Source organism: Dermacentor albipictus, chromosome 6 (genome assembly GCF_038994185.2).
Source record: "Dermacentor albipictus isolate Rhodes 1998 colony chromosome 6, USDA_Dalb.pri_finalv2, whole genome shotgun sequence".
NCBI lineage: Eukaryota > Metazoa > Arthropoda > Arachnida > Ixodida > Ixodidae > Dermacentor > Dermacentor albipictus.
This window is the reverse complement of record NC_091826.1, coordinates 143,971,120-143,980,581: the sequence shown is the minus strand read 5'-3', so window position 1 is coordinate 143,980,581 and position 9,462 is coordinate 143,971,120. Positions and strand designations below refer to the sequence as shown.

Genomic DNA, 9,462 nt, shown 5'->3' with positions numbered 1-9,462 from the left:
GTCTTCTACACCTATTACAATTTGCACATAAAAAAAATACAATTCCGAAAACATGTGTCAGCCCTCGTAGAACGACCCAGCGTAACACGAGGATCGAAAAGATGGATGATAAGGCACCATCGAACAAATTACTTATTCAAGTCCTGACATACAACGCACCAGCGCAATTAAATCAACTGCAGAAGTGCGTAAATGGAGATGCGGTTCCATCACGCATGCTATTGCGCGATATCTTTGTCTTTGATAAATTTCATCTGACTGTTTGAAATTTGTAAATTATTTGGTTTCCATACTTTTTCAGAATGTACTCATCACATGTATATTCATTTCATTTCTTGTAAGTTGCACGTGCATATTCTTGTTTGAAATTGTTTGTTTGAAATTTGTAAATTAGTTGGTTTCCGTACCTATTCAGAATGTACTCGTCACATGTACATTCATTTCATTTTTTGTCAGTTACACGTACACATTCTTTGCTGTAGCTTAACTTCCTTTCAAATATTGCTTTTATTAATGTTCATTTTTTAAAGTGTAACAGTATATAGTCCCCTGGCGCTAACGTTATGCACTCGAATTTCAATGCGCTCGTAATGATTATGCATGTATGTAGATCTGTTCATGCCAAGGGAAGTGAATATATACCACGTGTTGTATTAATGAAGCTATTTACGAAAGCTTATTGTTTCTATTTCGGATGCGTGCGATGCTGATGTTGCCTGGTGGTGGCCCCTGGCCTCGTCAAGCTGTATGTTTACAGCTTTCTTGCCAGGGTGGCCTTCAACAATGTACTTTGTACATGTTGTAAATAAACTTGACTTGACTTGACATAAAACAGTAAAGAACAGCCTGTGGAAAAAAAAAATGGGATGGGCAATACGATAACCAGGTGCAAGATTGCGAAACGTTGAGCGCTGTTTATATTCATGCTGCTGTTGACGGCTCCAAGTTTCTGTCTTCCTGTGTAACTTTTGTCTTACTTGAACCAGGAAATGGCTTGAAGTTGAAGTTGAAGTTTATTTTCACCACTAACAGTACAGTGTGTTTTACACAGAACAGTTGTGGCGTGGAAAGTGGGAAAAAAGCTGCGCTGACGCAGCTTGACTAGCCCCACCTCCCATCCGTACAAAGCAGCAGAACGACAGCACAGCAAACTTCATACAGTCTTAGCATATCAAAGAAAAATAAGTAAAAACGTGTACAATAATTGTCAAGTATACGTAATTAAATGCGCCCTTGGGTGCCTACAAGTACATCAATCATTCACGCACAAAAAAACAAAAACCAACGACAAGTCAATTATTGCAAGGTAACATAACAGTAAGACATACTGTAAACAGAGAGGAGGGCTTTAGATAGACAGAATTTTCCTAGGCTTGTAGCAGATTATGTAAACATGTTGAATAGCTCCCTGCCTGAAAGGACACGCAAGTGATCTTCTGTCAGCTTGAACGTATTGAGTATGTGTGGAATGGTGAATTTTAACATTTGGAGACCGTAGTTCGTTCGTGTTCGGGGAATGTGCCAGTGTTCAGAAATTCTCATGGGACGCAATGATATATTCGGCTGTAATTGCGCTAAACCTCTTAGGTTTTGGCTATTTCTACGAATTATTAACAACAAGTCCAAGTTCAAATGCTGTTCAGAGCTTCAGTATTTATATTGCTACGGCATGAGGAATCCCACGGGTGCTCCATTCGCTGTTGATGCACCCTACAAAATGGTTGACCGCCAGGAAAAATGCATGGCAAGAGATCACTGCTATGTACAAAGTGAAGAGGACGAAGAACTTCTGGTTGTTCTCGCCAATGCAGTTGTTGACCCAAGGGCAGTGATGGTCCATCTTGCGGATGCATCGCTGGCACACACTGCAATGGTGAGCCCGCTCGGGCTTGAGGCAGCTGCACATGGGACACTTGTAAACTAGCCGATCCTCCCTCAGGCCCAGTTGCTCCACGGCCTCGCGTGTGGCTGTGCCCCGAGGCACCGCACCTGGGTCTGTCACCATGGTGCGTACGTGCGAGAAGACAGCCAGAAAGGCCAGCAGCTCAAAGAGCAGTAAGTGAAAGGCACCATAGTAGGTGTAGAGTGATGGCAAGAGTATAACGCCTACCACCACATACTGGGCATGCAGCACCAACAGCCATGTCATGACAGCACAGATGATGCCACAGATGTCCCGCACAAACCAAAACCGCCGACCACAGCAGTGAACTCTATCTTCTGTTGCTGGTGACACACGGTCCTGCATGGCCATGGGCAGCACAGGTCCTGCCTGTGCCAAACGGTGGCTACGTCGCAATGGACAATCTATTCGCATTGCCATACCATTATTCACAGTCCTCAAATAAGAGTTCCCAAGGAAAATTGCCAAAAATCAAGCTCGCAAACAAGAATTCACTAGCCGCTACTGCCTGTTTCAGCCGAACCGCCACGATCCATCCTTCTTCTGTACTAAGATTACTGGTGCTGCCCACGGACTAGAAGACTCTTGGACAACACTTATTGCTACGGCATGAGCCGGGCGAAGAGAAGAAGAAGAAGAAGTGAGCTGGTGCAGCCTCAGGACGCCATCTTGACTTTACCATCCATCTCGTCCCTTGAATAAAGCCGGTTTAACATTAACCGTAACAGTTTTGTGGTGGGGGTGCCGGGGTACTTCGACGAAGACGACGGAGCTGCTGCAGCAAGTGCCACGCCGGTGCCGACGCCTCGCTCGACTGCCTCCAACACCACTTGAGATCCCGATGTCCCACAGCCGCGACGAACAGCCTTCTCTGGCTGTTGATGCATCCAGTGCGAACAACCGGCGCCTGGATGCATCAGATGGAGTCCCGCGCTTTCTCTGGAAAATTCGGCGAGGACGTGGAGGAATGGCTCACCCACTACAAGCGTGTGAGCAAGTACAACGGCTGGAACTCCACGACTCAGCTCGACAATGTGGTTCTGTTCCTCACAGACACGGCGCTGGTGTGGTTCGAGAACCATGAAGATACGTTCACAACGTGGGACAGCTTCGTTACTCACCTCACAGAGTGCTTTGGCGATTCCACCACGAAACGGAAGCGGGCGGAGCAGACATTGCTTCAGCGCGCTCAAGTCCCAGGTGAGACCTGTACTACGTACATAGAGGCGATCCTGAAGCTTTGCAAGACTGTCAATCCTCGAATGTCCGAAGACGACAAGGTTGGACACCTTCTCAAAGGCATAGCCGAGGATGTTTACAATTATTTAATCGGAAAGGAGAGTCTAGCCTCGGTCGCCGACCTCATCAAGCATTGCCGCACATTTGAGGCCTTGAAGCTGCGCCGTATCACGCCAAAGTTTGGCAGGCTAGCCAATGTCACCACGGTGGCAAGCGTTGACAAAAACAACTACAGCTTTCAATTTGACCTTGCGGCAACTATAAGGCAAATTGTCCGTGAAGAACTTGAACGACACACCAAAGGGGCGGATGTCGAACAGCTTGGTTGCGCTTCCAACCAACCTCAAGAACATGCATCTGCTGTGTCAGCATTGTCTGTCATGCCAGGCGTTGCAGACTGTCGAGTTGATCAGCTGCGACAGCACCGACGTACCTTTCCCGATGACATGACGCACGATCAACGAACTCGTCAAGCTACCACCACGAATCGCAATTCCGAAGATCGCGTTTATTATTCGCAGCGTCCCAGGGTTGACTCCGAGGCATACAACGTCGGTCGCGCATCTCCTGTATGTTACAGCTGTGGCGCCTCAGGACACATTGCACGTTTTTGTCGCCGGCGCCGACAGACAACAACATATGGCCCACCACCAACTTGGCATAATTTTGGACATGATAGTTATGACGACCGTTGGCCGATAGACCCTGCAAACACCACAGGCGCGCCACCTCGGAATACCTTCCGTCAGTATAGTAGAAGGAGTGGCTCGCCAGCTTCTGACCGCAGCCTGACGCCCCCAACCAGTCGCCAACGCCGTTCACCGTCACCACGGCGACGTGCTACGTCTCCACCGCCGTCGGGAAACCAGCCGGCGCGGCCGATGGAGGTAAGGTCGCCGGACAGTCTGTGTATCTGCGAAATACTCCTCTGTCTATTGTGATGGTGAAGTACAAAGTGCGTGTGTTAATTGATAGTATACCTGCAACAGCATTAGTGGACACTGGTGCTACCGTTTCCGTCATGAGTGTGACTTTCGAAGAGAGGCTGGGTAGGAAAGTTATGTTCCCGTGGAATGATGGTGTGACGTTTCGTGGTGTCAGCGGAGAGTGCCTAGTTCCCCTTGGTATTTGTGTTGCAAGTGTTTTATTCGGAGGAGAAGATCTTAAAACAGAATTTCTCGTACTACCGCGATGCACTCACGATGTGATTCTCGGGATTGACTTTCTTCAGGATTGTGGTGCATCCGTTAACTGTGGCACAGGCGAAATTACTTTGAATAGCGCGCTTCTCGCCACCCTGGCCGACACATCCTTACCAGTGAAAAACTATTGTGTTGTTTCGAACGATTTGCTGCTACCGCCTTGGTCGCTGTCACGTATCCCTGTCAATTTCGCTGCTGCCGACCTTTCATCGTTTGACGCGCAAATCCAGCCACTTACGTCGAGCTGCGCAAAGAAAGATGTACTTGTACCACGCTCTGTCGTAAGAGTAGTGAATCGGGCCTCCAATTTGTGGGCTTTCATTTGTTCTTGCGTCCCTGCCGTTCTCCCGCGTGATATGAAGCTTGCTGAATTTGACGAGATTACTTACAGCTCCATTACAGTTCTAAGCGAGGAGGAGCAGTCTCATACTAGCGATCCCCAAAGAAGCATTTCTGAAGAGCAGATCCTACGAATGATCAACAAGGCACTGCCCTCACATGAGCGCCGCGCTCTCGCACAAGTTTTGTGGGCACATCTTTCTGTGTTCGATTTCACACAAGGCGACAAGCAGGCTTCACTCCCGCGTTCTCGTACTCGCCACAGAATTGACACCGGATCTGCGCACACCATTCGGCAAAAGCCTTACCGCGTTTCTTCAGCAGAGAGGACAGTTATTGCTCAACAGGTGAAAGACATGCTGCGGAAAAGTGTTGTCCAAGAGTCTTCTAGTCCGTGGGCAGCACCAGTAATCTTAGTAAAGAGGAAGGATGGATCGTGGCGGTTTAGCGTTGATTACAGGAAACTGAATGCGGTCACCAAAAAGGATGTGTATCCGCTTCCTAGAATTTATGATGTCATCGACTGTCTACATTCCGCTGCCTACTTTTCATCACTGGATTTGCGATCAGGGTATTGGCAGATACCCACGCATCCAGACGATAAGGAGAAAACGGCCTTCGTGACACCAGACGGTCTTCATGAATTTAACGTTATGCCGTTCGGCCTTTGTAACGCGCCAGCAACATTCGAACGATTCATGGATACTATCCTCCGAGGACTTAAATGGGAAATTTGTTTGTGCTACCTCGATGATGTGGTGATTTTTGGCAGCACATTGAGTGAACATAACAGCCGTCTCAATCTTGTTCTGGATTGTGTCAAACAAGCCGGCTTGATCCTAAATTCCAAGAAATGTCGTTTTGGAGAAACCGAGACGTTAGTACTTGGGCATCTGGTCGACAAAAACGGTGTGAGGCCAGATCCACGGAAGATTGAGGCAGTCAGCTCCTTCGAAGCACCGAAGTCAGTGCGGGAGTTGAGGAGTTTCTTGGGCCTGTGCTTGTATTTTCGGCGCTTCGTCCCAAGATTCGCCGACGTGGTGTACCCCCTAACATGTCTTCTCCAAAAAGCCATCCCTTTCAACTGGACATCGGCTTGCGACGACGCGTTCCGTCAGCTAAAATTTCTACTAACATCAGGACCCATATTGCGTCACTTCGATGCATCCGCACCTACGGAAGTGCACGCTGATGCCAGTGGCATCGGCATCGGTGCCGTACTTGTGCAACGTCATCAAGGAGCTGAACACGTTGTGGCTTGTGCTAGTCGCTCTTTGACTAAGGCGGAACGCAATTACACTGTGACAGAGCAAGAATGCTTGGCAGCTGTTTGCGCTGTCCACAAATTTCGACCTTATATTTACGGACGCCCGTTCACTATCATTACTGACCTCCACGCGTTGTGCTGGTTGGTGAATCTCCGTCACCCGAGTGGACGACTGGCACGTTGGGCTCCTCGACTGCAGGAGTACGACTTCGTTATTTCCTACAAGTCCGGACGTCGCCACGCAGATGCGGACTGTCTCTCCCGCCTTCCTCTGACGACGACGGAGTGTGACGAAGACAATTTTGATGACTGTTTTGCTCCCATTTCTTCTACATTCCCAGACTCGACGACTTTCAAAGCAGAGCAGGAAAATGATATTGGTTTGGAACCTATATTTGTAGCCGCATCGCGTCCTGGAGCCACCAGTCGATTTTGTGTCCGTGACGGCCTGCTTTACAAGACCAATTATTCGGTGAAAGGCGCACGCTTCCTTCTGGTGGTGCCGCAGAGTCTGCGAACGGACATACTGAGAGCCGTGCACAACGATCTGACCTCTGGCCATCTAGGATTCATAAGAACTTTGAACCGGACACAGGAGCGTTTTTACTGGCCCAGAATGCGGGACACGGTCAAGCACTACGTCGCCAGTTGCGAACAATGTCAACGCTACAAGCGCCCTACGACCGCTCCGCCAGGTCTTCTCCAACCTCTGCCGCCGCCTCACCTGCCATTTGAACAAGTGGGTATCGATCTTCTGGGCCCATTTCCCCGATCATCTAACGACAACCGATGGGTGATCGTATGTGTCGACCATCTGACCCGTTAGGCGGAAACGGTGGCCGTGCCATCTTCAACAGCTGCGTCCAGTAACGTGGAAAGTTGGGCTAGTTGGTGAGTGATCATAGTACCTTGCTGGTGAAGCAGCGCACAAACACGGACACAGTGAAGACAAGCAGGAATAGACGACACTCGCTGCTGTTCGAACATATGAAAGGGCCCGTTGTAATGGAAATGAAGTTCAGTAACGTGGAAAGTTGGGCTAGTTGGTGAGTGATCATAGTACCTTGCTGGTGAAGCAGCGCACAAACACGGACACAGTGAAAACAAGCAGGAATAGACGACACTCGCTGCTTCACCAGCAGCGAGTGTCGTCTATTCCTGCTTGTCTTCACTGTGTCCGTGTTTGTGCGCTGCTTCACCAGCAAGCTGCGTCCGTTGCAACGTTTTTGCTTCGATTCATTATTCTTCGACATGGTCCCCCCCATGTGATCATTAGCGATCGCGGTCGTCAGTTCGTTGCGGACACCGTAGAAGAACTGCTTCGTCTCTGCAGTTCGCAGTTCCGTCATTCAACGCCTTATCACCCTCAGACAAATGGGCTTGTAGAACGTACGAATAGAACTCTAACTAACATGCTGGCCATGTACGTATCTTCCGGTCACAAGGACTGGGATGACGTACTCCCCTTCATCACCTATGCGTATAATACTGCAAAGCATGAGACGACCGATTACAGTCCTTTTTATCTCCTTCACGCCCGTTCACCGCTAAGCTGCATTGACACTATACTACCGTTTGACTTTCACAGCGAGTACTCTGTTGCCAAGACGCTTTGTCTTGCCGAAGAAGCCCGGCGTATCGCTCGTCTTCGTACTGTGGCATCGCAAGACCGATCGAAAGAGCGCTATGACAGCCGACACCAATCTGTCTCGTATTTCAAAGGAGACTTTGTGTGGTTGTGGACTCTGCAACGTAAACGTGGCTTATGCGAAAAGTTTTTACCTCAGTACACGGGCCCATTCGTCATTGTAGATCGCTTGAGTGACTTGACGTACGTAGTGGCACGCTTGACGTCGACTGGTCGTCGGTCTAGCCGGACCCAGTTAGTACATGTTGCCCGTCTTAAGCGGTTTCACCCTACGCTTTCCGAGTGATTTGGACTTGCCCAGCGGGCTTCGTCTGGCAACCGGGGATTGCTACGGCATGAGCCGGGCGAACAGAAGAAGAAGAATAAGTGAGCTGGTGCAGCCTCAGGACGCCATCTTGACTTTACCATCCATATCGTCCATTGAATAAAGCCAGTTTAACATTAACCGTAACAATATAATAAAAGAAAATATTATGGGCAGTTCTCCCGGGTGGGCTTTCACTTACCAGTAATTTCCGAAAGTGTAAGCTCAAAATTGAATGGTCTAAATGGGCCTTAGCTCCTAGCAAACCATTAGCTGGTCTTTTTTGTTACACAGATGTAAACACATTATATAGGTTGGCAGGAACGCTAGCAAGCTACATTATACGTGTTGCCACAACCAAAGTGAAGCTTGGTAACAGTGAGTGAAAGAAACAAACAGCATTCCACAATACTGATTGCTGAAGTTGCTGAAGTTGCTGAAGTTATTGTACACCACGCACCCCACCATACACACAATTATACATCGCACTGTCTCTCATGGTGTCAACCATGCTATTATAACACTAGGCATGAAGTGAGGAGAATTAGGGGAGAAGAGGGCGCAATTCCTTTTGTTGGAACATCAAATTTGCTTTACTATAATGCTACATTCCAATAAAGGAGCAGCCGGTTTGAGAGATAGTGACCAATGCATACGAAAGCTTGTGGCATTCTGTGCAGCAGAACGTTGCCGATGAGGTGTTATGCACCCAAGTGCATCTTTCACATAAAACGACATCCTGCAGTCAAACCTTGTGTCAACATTTGGGTTTGAAAAACACCCCAGTGGAAAGGAATGAGTGCTAAATTTGTTGAAAATTATAAAAAATTATTCAATTATTAATTATGCTTCTGTTCATTAAATATTCACATACTGTTCTCTACGGGTGTTGTAAGCAGGCACCCCACTTTTACAGTCGTAGGCACAGACAAGGAAAAATCCGCGGTACAGACAAGGAAAGATGCTTATGAAGTTTATGCAAGAGTAAACCCTACAAATTACACCCCATTTCACAATCCAATCTAGAAGAGGTGGATGAGGAAAAAAAACTATTTTCTGGTGTAGGATGCATACCCCAGAGTAGAAGAAACTAGTGTACCCTAACCATTGCTGTTGCCGATGCCTGAGCACTAGCAGTTACATATAATATGGCAGTTACAATGGTTTTTCCACAAGCACTGCAAGGTGCTGCCAGTCTATCAGTACACAGCTGTAATACATTTGGGGCAAGTTAAAGCTTTCTAATGAATTTATCTCATATGACACAATTGGAATGCAATATACTGCAAATAAGTTAAGCATGCTGTGCCATCCTATACAATGAAACACCTCTGAAGAACGACTGCGAGTCGGCCTAGTTGGAACAAATTCATTTTAAAATTTATTGTGCGCAACAAACAGCGACGAAGAATAGAAGAAACACAAGGACGAGTGCTTTCTAACAACTGGTTTCATCTTTGAAGAACCACCTGCTTATATACCCACGGATCTGCGCGATCTAGTCAAACAGAGCACGCCTATAGCGCATATAATACACACGTTTCTGCGCGATGAAGTCAA

At 47.8% G+C, this 9,462-nt stretch overlaps 1 pseudogene; it reads right to left on the bottom strand.

Annotated features, from left to right (window-relative positions):
• Positions 1 to 1,654: 1,654 nt before the first annotated feature.
• LOC135920156 (palmitoyltransferase ZDHHC7 pseudogene) lies at positions 1,655 to 2,398 on the bottom strand (annotated as a pseudogene).
• Between the last annotated feature and the right edge of the window lie 7,064 nt (positions 2,399 to 9,462).